The following is a 12599-nucleotide window of genomic DNA, read 5'->3' as shown; positions in this document are numbered from 1 at the left end:
TGTGGACAATGCTATTTTGAAACTCACCCCACCCTCAGAGACAGAAAATAAAACCTTTTGCTACATTCTCTGTCACAGTTTAGATTAAAAACGTGCTTAGCTGAGAAGTAAAAATGACTGAACATCACTCACAAGAAGTACTAAATTCTCAAGACTATCCACACTGCAGACAGGCTGCCTTATGCAGTATAGATGCTATTTTTAGCAAGTGATGCAATAGCTGCAAGGGCTCTCCCAGAACCTTTAATTTATGAGCCCAAGCCATACTAAAAAGTGTTTCAAGATACCTAATATCCCTGAACTATCACCTTCTCATTCTCTACACCAGCCTATTACCCACACAAGTCACTCCTTTTAAAGTTTCATCTTCCAAGAAAGAGGCATATTTTACATGTGAAGATAAAATCTGAACCTATACATTTGTCAGAAAACACACCTGCCCTGCAGTGTAGATAACAAGAAAGTTACACAACACTATAGAGAGATTTTTCTGACCTCTTGGTTTTCTATTGAAATACAAAGCAGCTTGGCTTCCTTGCTGAATTTTTGTGAAGACTTCAAAAAGCCCACGAAGCCAATACATCAAATCCTTCCCCAAGCTGTTTCCATTCTTGGAGATCTTTTCAGAAGTTCTTGTGTCTAACAGACAACTGTTAAGACACAATTCTGCTAAATGACTGTTTCAACAGCTAAAAATTTAAAAACCAAGAAGAGTTCCTGAAATGTTAGGGCTTTTAAAAATTGTTTTGAAAATAGAATAGGGATTTGCCAGCCCTTTGGATCCTTTATATTCTGCAATAGCCATGTGAACCTCCATGTAACAGAGACCAACTTACTGGCAAGTTTTGTACTGACCCCTTTTAAATTCTAATTCCATCTGCTCCTTCCCCAAACCCCTGGAATTAATCCCAAAATCACAACTACCAAAGCAACTACTTTTGTTTAACTTCCAACCTCCAGGGGCCCATGGAGAGGGGACACCAACCAACAGTTCTAAAAAAGCCTTTACATTTTGAATGTGTGGTCATGGACAAAATATGTGTGTGTTATATAAATCCATGAGCCAAACTTGCTGCCCTGAAGAGTTTGAGTCCTTTCCTTATTAACATAGGCAGAGGATATATAAGAGCTCTTACCTCTTATTTCATACCATCCATTTATTGGTCATGGCCAGCATTTAGGGCTCAGGAGGAATTCCTATACGTGTATCATGTTCCCAAATTTTACACCTCAGCTCCCATAGTGCACTAACAAGTTGTGGGAGAGCAGGTATAAAGATGGCTCTGGGCACAGCAAAAGCATTTGCTTTGTGTAAGGATAGCTCCAAGATCTTCCCTCGTCATAAGTTCTCATCGTGCCATGTACCACGCAAGAAAGACAGAAGAAGGAAAGCTTGACAAAATTTCTTGTTTGAAGCAGTAAAGGTCTGCCTCTCCACCACCCACAGAATACATTCACTTCCTCCCCCACCAACACAAGCATGGGGAAGCCAATGTCAACAGAATTTCTAAGATCTCCAGGCTATCTGGGAAAAAGGAATCCAACTGCAAAGAGGTCAGACTTAAGAGAGATTTCGTTCAGAAGCTCTCTCTCAGAGATCCTGACTGCTCAGAAGTAGAACAGAAACTGAGCAGGAAGACACCCAGTGATATTTTATTCATTTTGGCTAGAAGCAACATTAAAACAAGCTGTATACTGAGAAGGTAGCATTAGCTCCAGGGACACAGAGGTACAAAAATAAGGATTCTGCAGAACAGCTGAAGCGGCAACAAAACTCACCCAAACATGTAACTTGCTTAAAATTAAGGAAGTTGAAGCACAGAGACTTCCATATCTCACACCCCAAAACAGCAGGATGGAAAGCACCACACTGGGAATTTTACAAGGCCTTTTGAAGGTATCAGGAAGACAACAACTGCAGAATGCAAGTTCAGAGCCTTCCATGTATATACAGCAGAAAGCAAGCGTACAAACATACACCAGCTTCACTCCAGCACAGCAGAAGCAATGATAAGCCAGAAGAACAGACCAATTTCCATAGCCAGGTCCTCATGGTTTTACCAAGACTAAGTAAGAACACAGCAGCCACATACTATGTGTCACATTAGACAAAGAAGTAAGAAACATTAGTGTGATAAGAGGCTGAAAGATATGCTCCCATTTCACCCAGCCCACTGCTCCTCACTTGAGGCTGCAGAACTGTGGGACTGCAGGACATCACAATCCTTATTATGTCTATAGGCAGCTTGTCTGGGATAAATGCAAACTAAACTAATGTGACCACTACAGGTAAAAGTCTCCAGCATTTAAAATGAAAAATAAAATGGAAGGGTTTAGAATAAGAAGCTAATTAGCAAAGTAGTTCACATTAAGCAAAAACCAAAATCATATTGTTTAGAGACAATATTAGATCTCCTAGTAGAATCTTATGCTTCTGTTCTCATGGCTGGAAACATCCAAAATTTCAGGTCACACAAACCACCAGTTGCCAAAGACAAAAAAAAAGGTTGACTGGACCATTTAAGCTGCCTGTTGCTATCCAAGACACAAACTATCATCAAATACAGCCTTTCCTTCCTTCTCCCTTGCTACTTTGGAATGGAGAATCTATGCAATCTTACTCGAAACAACTGCTAAAGTACCTCTTTTGGGCAGAGAGGAAAACACTCCTCAGGGTGTCCTCTTTCATAGGTTCAAGCACAACTGCACATACACCAAGATCCCCAAGAAGCATGTTTATGCTATGCTAGGAATGGCTCTAAATCTTTTATAATCCCTAACTCTAAATAACACCTTTATTTCTGTTAAGAAGTGGGGTCCTCTCAGATGTACTGGAAATAGCTTCTCGTAGCTTATTAGAGGCAAAGATGGCTTCAGGATCATATTTAGTAGGTACTGTTTTGTCAAAAAGATGCAAAGACAAGCACAGATAAAAGATGTTATACCTGACAAGCCCTTATTCAGCTGTCAAGATCCTATAAAGGTAAGCCTTAAAAATGTAGAGAAGTAGCACTGGGAGAATTCAAATTTTTACTGTCCTTGAAATTATGATGAGAAACAATCTTCTCAGATAGATGGTTCACAGAAACAACAACTCCCAGAAATTTAAGTTGTTGAAAAGCCAATAAAGTTATCTTCCAAAGATGCCCTGCTTAGAACAAGTGCGAGGTACTCCCCAGTATGTTGTTTCTCCAGCCCATGTTTTGCACTCTAGCCTTCGCACTGGAAGGGGACACAGAAGGACAGTTGTGTTTAAACCAGACGTGACCCCATCCGGTCGCTCTGGGGGCTCGCAGCCGCGGACCCAGCCCGAGCCGCGCCTTGCCGAGCAGGACGCGCCCGTGTCCGCCCCGAGCGCTCCCAGCAGCGCCCTCTGCCCGCAGCCGGCGGGCAGCGCCGAGCGCACCCGGCTGCTCAATCGAGCACAGCCCCACCATTCATAAAAAAAGGGGTCGCGCAGCGCCGAAAGGCAACCGTGCGGCGCTGGAAACTGAGCAAATCTGAATACCACTCCGGTTTTTTTACTCTAAAACGTATATATATATACGGTTTTAGATAAAATGAGCAGATTTGGTAATTATTGCTCCACAGAGGTTCCTTCCATCCCATGCTCTTAATTACGTTCGCTTTAATTAAGTATTTCTAGCCATCGGCGGGGGAGGGTGGGGGGGGAGGGCAGGAGATGAGGGCAACAGTTGTCTGAGGAGAAATGCCCTCGATAAATTACCATAAAGCATTAGGGAGACTTTATTACGATAAAGCGCTCTAGAAATCCTTGACTGTTTTATTTGTATCGGCGCTGTTTTGCAAAAGATGCTTGCCTTAACGATTTAAGGAAGAACTCCAGCAACACTGCTTTTGCTTTCTCGTTTCTAAATAAAGAACCCCCCCCCCCCCCCCCCCGATGCTTTCTATATTTCACTCCAAGCCCTTGAAAACTTGCAGTATTTCCCCCGGTGGAAAACTCCCCAGATTTTCCCATGGAAACGAGGCTCCTATCAAGCCTCCTTAAACGTTTCAGCTACGATTAATTCGGTGCACTTTCTTCTCCCCGGCGGAGCAGGGAGGCAGAGGAAGCGCCTGCGGGCACTGCATGGGCTGGCGCAGGCTGCCCCGGCCCCCCCGGCCGCACGTGGACCAGCCAGTGTCCCTGGCAGCATCCCTGTCACGCGAGGCGGCCGCGCTTCCCCGACCCCGGGATGGCGGCTCCCACGGAGCGGCGGTGAACGGCGGCCCCGCCGATTCCCTGGCCGCCCGGGAAACTTCGGGAGGAGGCCACGGGGAGCGTTCCCCCGCCGCCCGGCTCTCGGACGGGGCAGCGCGCCGTCCCCCGGGGCGGGCAGCCAGGGCGCCCCGGGAGGAGCGGCAACGCGGGCGGAGGAAGCCAAGCGCTCCCGGCAGGGCTCACACTGGCTGACCCCACCGCCGCCACGCAGGGTCTGCGAGCCGGCCCCCGTGACGGCCCCAGGCGCTTCTTAAGGGGAGCGGAGGGAGCGCGTTATGTCACCGGTTAGGTAACGGCGCGGGAGCCGCCGCAGTGACGGCACCACCACTCCTCCTCCTCCGCCCCCTCCCGCCGCGGCCGGGGCGGCTGAGGTGAGGCGGCATTAACCCTTGGCGGGGCCGTCCTCCCCCCGCGAACAGCGGCTCCCCCGGGAGCGGGGCGGGCTTCCCCCGCCGCCCACCGGAGGCAGCGGGAGCGGGGTCGGTCCGGTCCCGCCGGGAGGGCTCGGAGCGCCCGCACCTCCGGCGCGCCGTGCGGGCCGGCAGGGGGCGCTGCTGCGCCGCGGCGCGCGGGCGGACGTACGGACGGACCGGGGGCGCCGGCGCCCTGCAGCCGCTGCTCCGCGCCCACGCGTGAGGCGAGGCCCGGCCCGGCGTGCCAGGAGCACGTCCTGTACCCGGACGCTGATCCCAGCACGCCCGCTCCACGGCGCGGGATGCGATCAGCCCCGATACCAAGAGTGCACGCTTCCATGGGAGCTGGATCCTCGCTCCCGGCCAGCACCCGGCACCGCCCGAGCGCCTGGCCTCCAACGGGGCCACCAGCGCGCCCAGCCCGAGCCAAGCTGAACTAAGGCCCAGCCGAGAGCATTCCTTGGCTGCCGCCTGCCCCACGGGCGTCTCCGCAGCCGGCCTTCGCACAGGATGCACCCGCAGCACAGAACTCGTCCTTACTCGTGGCCAGCAGCCCTGCGTGCTCCCGTCCCGAACACAGGGCAGCAGGGCACACACAGCCGGCAGAGGGAAGGACCCCCGGGCCAGCCCACACTACGCATGGATTTCAGGTCCCACTGAGCCCCGGCTCCACCAGGGAACACTGACACGAACACAGCACCATTCACCTTGTTTTTAACATGCACCTTGCCCCTGACAAAGTGGAGAGACTTCTACGGAGAGTTAAGCAAAAAATGCAGCACTCCCCCGTCAAGGTCCACCACAACCTCCTTCTGAAGTCTTGACTGCATTCTCCCCATTGCCCTATTTGTTTACAAAGTCCACTCGAGCAATAGTGACAGGACTCCTCACAGCTTGTCCCAAGCAAGCAAACCAGCAGCCATGGCTCAGGAAAAAAGGTAGCTCAGAGGAACTTTCAGCAATATCCCCTATCCACAGATGCAATGCTATAAAGGGAGAACAGCCTCCACCAGTTGCCAGGATGCTCAATAGGTTGTACCCCTCTGGCCCCCTGTTTGACTTCAGGTACCTCCTGCTCCATCTCTTCTACTTTCTGCTTTCCTTCCTTTTTTGACATCTCACTCTTGCAAACTCCCTATATCCCAACTTCTCAAGAACTCTTTGATTTAGACAACTTTATAGGTTCCACAGCAGAAAAGGTTTTCACTAGTGCTTCCCCAACTCCTCTCTGAGTGGTACTGGGGGCCAGCAATTGAACTCTCTGGTTCAAGAGAAAACCCTCCTTTAGAAGTCAGACACCAGAAAGAGCAATGGAGGTTGTTTTTACTATATCTGCATAGACTGACCTTGGCACCTTTAGTCCACTGATCAAAACTAGACTGAAAAAAACATTTATTATCCACAGATCCTTCTAACCTCTTTCACAAGACCCCAAAAATGGAACAAAGGTCTGTCGTGTGTCCGTTCCCCCCTACCACCACCACCAGTGGGACCATTCCAGCATTTCTGCTGCTCTCCTTCAGGTCCTGTAAACCTTTCTTCCCACACACTCAGACAGCCAGCGCCACCTCACCAAAAACACTGCTGTCCCACAAGCACCAGAACACATGCACAGGACAAACACAGGCCATCTGGGGCACAGCATAGCCTGGTTAGAGGCTGAGCAGCCCATTGCATGAGCAAACTATCACAGCAGTGAATTTTGGTGCACCACCCCTGCTGAAAATGGGCACTGTGGCTGGAGAAAGTAGCTTACATCTAAGGAACTAAGACATCTTAAGTAAGAGAAGGAGATGGGGGGGGTTAATAGCTTTTTAAAAACAGGATCACTGCTCTGAGATTTAGGAATAACTGCAAACTTGAGACTGAAGAAAATCCACAACTAATAAGAATATGTGCATATAGTACCACACTGGGAATCAAAAGTTTTAATCAGCATCCCTTACTTACATGCATCCCATAGAACTAATTCACCCCCCAAAGTAAAGCTTTAAAATGAAAATATAAACCAATTTCTACAGTAAAGGCTACTTTAAAACAATATGCATTTATTTAAAAAGATATATTGTTACTCAAATCTGCTTCCTCACTTAGTAAAGAATTTGTGCTGAAAGTCAGTTTGAGGAGACTAATTCTAGGTTAGCGCACAAGAAACAGTTTCAATCCAAAGCTTACTAAGGGTGACTGAAACAAGCTAGTCTATGCTGGAATATTTTTTCACACATTTTTCTGAACAAATGCATTATTTTCATGTGTTGCCAAGGCAATGTTTTACATCAGAAATTCTACACTTTGATTTAACCACAACCAGCAACAGCAACTAAGTGATAAATCCAGCTGAGATGAGATGCTACCAAAGTTCTGCATAGAGGGCATATTGGAAATCCACCTCTTTCATTTTACTAAAATTTCTTGGCTTACAAAGGCTTTCAGATGAACAGATTCCCACCACACCATTTTAAAACACTGTAAAACATCAAGAATTTGGTTACCAGAGTAAGAATTTGAAACATAGCCAAGCACAACCAGTCTATCCCCAAGGACAAGGTCATAGGAAGAACAGTACTATAAACTGTAGAAGGAATGGCAAGGAGGTTTGTTTCTTAAAATTAATAACCCTAACTATCAAACCAATACAACACCATTATCCTAGTCTTTGAAAAGAGCTAGTTAAAACCTGTTAGCAGGGACTTCCAAAATCATACTCTGCAACTCAAACAATCCACTCAAATACACAAGAGGTATATTCCACCCATCTTGACACACAAAGAACCAAGCAAAACAAGACTTTGGAACAGCCCATCAAGATGGGACCAACCAACAGAACTGACAACAGGCTCCTCCTGCAGTTTTAGGTTCAGTTTGGTCCTGCAGCTAAACTGGCTATCACCCAGCCATCCATGCCTAACCTGCTTCCTCAGTATCTGACTGTCAACTGCTTTTCAGGCAGCTCGCGAAGATGACCCAGCTGACTGCAGCTGATCTTCCTTGCAGAGTTAGAGGTCAGCCACACAAGTAGACCTAACCACCACCACCACACATCAACTGAGGCAATGTAAGGGAAGAAGCGAGAGCTCCCAACCAGCAACCAGAGCAGCCACAGTTCTTTTGGCAGCAGCCTGGTCTCAGAGCAACTCAAGCTAACCACTGGGCTCAACTATCCTCAATATACAGTTCCATAATACTACCAAGTTTCCCTTCTGTTGCACCAGCAATTGCATTCATATGACCAAAACAGCCTAAATAGCCCCAAGGGACTATTTTTCTGCAGAACACGCTCCTTAACCAGCTCATCACACCAACAGACCAACCTCAGTGCCAGCATAAGGAGGAAAAAAGCAAGGTAAGAGCTCTCCATTCACTTTCTCTCTCCATGCCAAACTTTTACATCAGAAAGCCATGATGTAAAAACACATGCTTACTCTTTTGATCAAAGGCGTCTAATTTATAAACTGACACCATGTTTGCTGAGAGCGTCGCAAACTGATTCCAGTGCAAAGGAACATGAGCAAGGCTCTGGAGGTTAGAGTGAATGCTCAAGGTGAAGAACAAGTCCACCAAAAGGAGTGTTTTAGATCAAAATCTAGGAACAAAGTTGCGGAGCCCCAAAAGTTTTGCCACAGATCCGGGTCTACCAAGACAAAAAGACTGAGGTAGAGAGTTTGTGTCATGACATGTAACTTGCTTTTAAGCACACCTGTAAGTTGATAGGAGTACACATCTCTTTCTGCCATGCCATACAAACACTGGGTGGTACACGCAGGACAACTGAGGACAGGAACAACTGCAAGACATCCTAACTCTAATCCCTTGTTCAACTGCAGTCAGGGTAGCAGCTTCTTCCAGCAGTGCACTGATCCTTTACTGCCCTATCCTTGCATCTTCTCCCTCCTGCTAGAGATCTGACTTGTGAGCCATACTAAATCCACACTCTGGGGAATGAAGAGCTCTTTGGCAGATAGGACTGAGACAGAATGAATACTGGGCACATATACATCTTTCAAGCAAAAAATATTTATGCAAAATAATAGAGAATAACAAGTTTATAGATTAAGCACCTTTGCTGCAGGATAAGAATCTTGGGGAAGGGAGCAAAGGGACAGAAGCCTTTGGGAAAACAGTCTTCCAACCACTTCAGAAAAATGCAAGAGTTCTGGAGAAACAGATCAGCCAGTCACAGAGAGAAACATGGAAGAGGACTTGTTGGAACAAGGATCCAGTGGTGAAGTAGAGTGCAGGGAAGAGCACCACACAAGCATAAGCAAGCATTGGTTGGGTAGCAGCAGCTGTAGAAATAATTCTCTGCCTTCTACTTTCTGTATCCTCATACACATTTGCAAACCTCTCCATCTAAAAGCAGGGACCATACCTTGTATGGAGACCAGACTCAGTCTCTGCACAACAATTTCCTCCCATCATCAACAAAAACCTTTGTCCCATTGAGCTTATCACCTCTCATTTCCCTTCTCTCACTACAGCTTTTCTCCCTTTCTGCTTCTGTGGTAGCCTTCTAACATACACAAAAATCCTTTGGAAAAATTGTTGTGATTAACAGCCCTAGAGCTGAGCTCCTCAAGTCTGCTCTTCCTTGTCTAGTAAGTACAGAGCTCCTCAAGAAGTGGAGACAGCTGTCCCTCTGGCATGGCGGATGGAATACACCCTTTGAGAACATGTGGCTCACAATTGCTTAAGAGAGCAAAATAAAAGGGAGGTGTAAAAAACACAAAAACAAACATAAAACCAAAACCACATCTGCACAGTCAACCAGACAGTAAGTTCTGCGAGTACATAGACCATGTCTGAACCTGAGCCACCCAGCTGTCTCCGACAACTGACAAGCAACTGAATCATGAGAGACACAAGAGAACCCTCAGGAGAGAAAGAAGCAGGGAGGGTAACAAAAATAGGAAAAGAAATAGAAGAAACAATGGGACAGGCACTATTTTCCCTGAGGCTCTGCTTCTGGGTGTCTCAACTCCAGTTCTAAGAACTGATGAACAAGAGGTTTGTTTCAAAACCTACAACCAAACCCCAGGCTTCTAGGTGTCACCATCTGCTGCTGAGGGCAAAGGAGTGAATTAGAAGCTTAGTAGGAAATTTTGCATATAGCTCTTCCCATGTTTGCTGGAGATGTTTATATTGTGGAACAGGATTTCAGCACTGCTAATGACTCACCCAGTGCAGTGATGGTGCACTGCTCCAGACTTTCATTCAAGGACTCTGGAAACTTCCACAGATTTGAAAAACAATATATTATTTTAAGGTTAAATCAGGAGTCAAAAAATAACAGATTTAAAGTAGAATTCTTTTGTGCAATTAAATGTACTACAGGGAAGAAACTTGAATTACCCTAATTTTCAAATATTAATGTACTCAATCTGAAAAATCTTTTGCTTTTCTCTAAGAACCCAGGTTTTCTAAAACTTATCACTAAGTGAGAACCAGAAGTCATCTGAAGCCAGAAGCAGCAACTTAGGTAAGTGAAACCATGCAAGCCAAATTCATGGGTGCTTTACCTACTAGTTACAGTGTTTATCCAACATTTGTGTTCATATACAGGCCTAAAGAATCACATTTGTATTTCTGTTAGAATAATCAGGAAAGATACTTTCTTACTGTTATCCTTTCCATAGCAGAGATGGTCATCCTCACCCAAGGGATTAGAAATTAATATATTCACAAGACCAAGAACATTGTGTTTCACCCATCTACCAAGAAACAATTCCCAGGTAGAGAACTACTGCAGTTTTCCCAAAGGACCCTCTCAGCTCTGCCCTCAAGACCCTCAGGGCCTCCTGCCAGCTTACTTGCTCCTTACACAGGAGGGCATTTACCCAACTGGCACTAACACCCAACAAAATTCCAGCTGGGACTTCCTTGCTGAAGACATTTGTGTGTTCACCACTCCTACACAATGCCTTTGCTTGCTGTCACCAGGGCACCTCACAGGTAATCTTCCTAAAGTGAGGGAAGCACACTGGCTAAAAGAGCAAACCAAAGAAACCGGAGCAAGATAGTACTCTAGATTACATCCCTGTATAAATTCTCTAGTTTTAAGTAACCAGTTTCCATTACAAGTATTCCTACTTTAAAACACACAGAGGACTGGGAGAATGAGCTACCTTAAAATAACACAGCTATTCATCTTCAGGCTAATAAATTGTCAAGCATTTCCCTCTCAGGCTGTTTATCAGATATGAGCATTCTTTTCACCTTAATGCAAACATCTGTCCTCCACTCACCATTAGCTGGTTTTAAAGGGGTTCTTTTTTACAGGTGGAGAACCGTACTACAACATTTAACCCTCCTCCATATACATCTTTCTGCTCCTGCAGCTAAACATGGCAAAGTCCATTCATATTCTGAATCAAACTGCAGAGCTGCAGCTTATGAGCTTGGCTGATGCTGAGGCTAGTGGTGCCCACACATACACACTAGTTATACACATTATGAGCCAGAAGGGAAGGGCTGAAGTCCATCAGCAAGGACACAGCAGAACTGAGACTCTGGACATCTGGACTCTGAGCAGTTGCTCTCCCTCTACTCTTCCGACCAGAGAGTGCAAAAAGGAGTACTTCAAGCAGTAAGTGTTGAGCAATCCTATGAAGCAGAGGTTTTTAACAGTCAGTAATATCATGTGCAAATGAAAACACCTGAAAGAAGTAAGCAAGGACCAGAAAGAGCAGAATTGTAGAAAACAGCAGAGTATGTTTTCAGATTACTGTCTAGAAAGCAGGACTGATTTTAGGGTATGTTAATAGTAGTAGCCTATGTATAAAATACTAGAGAGCCTCCCTGACTCACCACGAGCTGCAAGATCTCTGAAGGAGTTACATAACCCTCAAACACCATACAGCACAAGCTGCCGAGTCTAGAGAAACAGTCAGAGATCCCACTTTTCCTGGACTGCTCTGGAAGTTTGCTCAGTCCAACAAAGCACAGGCTGAAGGGATACACTGACAGAAGTCTTCTAAATTACAAGCTACCAGTAGGACTGATGACTGAAGGCAGACAGCTAAATTTTTACTAAGAAAATTTAGAATGGATACTTGGAAACATTACATGGCAAATAGGAAAAGAAAAAGCCATACATGCTGGAGCACAGTATTCCTGGGAAGTACAGACAGGATTAGGACACTTGCATCAGACTGTTCTCTGAGCTCCTCAGTTACCCTTCAGAAGCAGATTGCAAATAGCCATACAAGAAAACAAAACATGCTCTGAGTTCAGTCTGCACATTTCACTTAGGCTGTCACAATCACAAGTTAGTTTACAAGCAAGCTGGAATATTTTCACATGTTCTTAACATTACTTTTCAGGTTAACAAGTGCCATGCTTTATTTCATACAAGGGTAGCATCCAGAATTGAGAAGAAGGCCAGAAAAACTTCACCATTGATCTGAAGTGCTGAAGATGATAAATCCCTAAGTGATTCAGCTAAAGAATGAGAGATAACCAAAAGCTCCCCCCAAAGCTCTGCACACAACAGCCAAGCACTCCTGTGCAGGGAAAATGGGGAGTTGGGCAGAGCCTTTCCTCTCACATCCTGTAGGGAGAGCAGCACTGAGAGTTTGAAACTCCCTTCCCCTCCATCTCCCTACTAACTAAACTCTCATCACACATTGTTCCAGGGTGGCTGTTTAAATCTGCAAGTGACTTATGACATGGTCTGTCACTGCACATTGTGAAACACCTGCAAAGCAAGACTGCACTTGTTTGTGCAACCAGGATTGAAACTTACTTGCAAAAAACCAAGAAGCTTTGAGCTTTATTTCACTCGATGCTAAGGAGTTGAAAAACTACACTGATTGTGAAATCGGCTCAAAGCCATCAGCAACTCAGCACCTGATCAGCAGTGAATGTCCTCTGTATGGAGTTCTTAAATTGTAACTAAAATATTTTACCATCTGACTTATTTCATTACGGATACCCCAAGAACTTTATAAAAGATCAAGGTCTGT

At 45.9% G+C, this 12599-nt stretch overlaps 1 protein-coding gene across 1 annotated transcript in view; it reads right to left on the bottom strand.

Annotated features, from left to right (window-relative positions):
- HSD17B12 (hydroxysteroid 17-beta dehydrogenase 12) overlaps nucleotides 1-12599 on the bottom strand; it is an 80974-nt gene that overhangs the window by 63314 nt on the left and 5061 nt on the right.

Source organism: Cinclus cinclus, chromosome 6 (genome assembly GCF_963662255.1).
Source record: "Cinclus cinclus chromosome 6, bCinCin1.1, whole genome shotgun sequence".
Lineage (NCBI taxonomy): Eukaryota > Metazoa > Chordata > Aves > Passeriformes > Cinclidae > Cinclus > Cinclus cinclus.
Note: the sequence above shows the minus strand (reverse complement) of the source record. Positions and strands in the feature narration are given on the sequence as shown.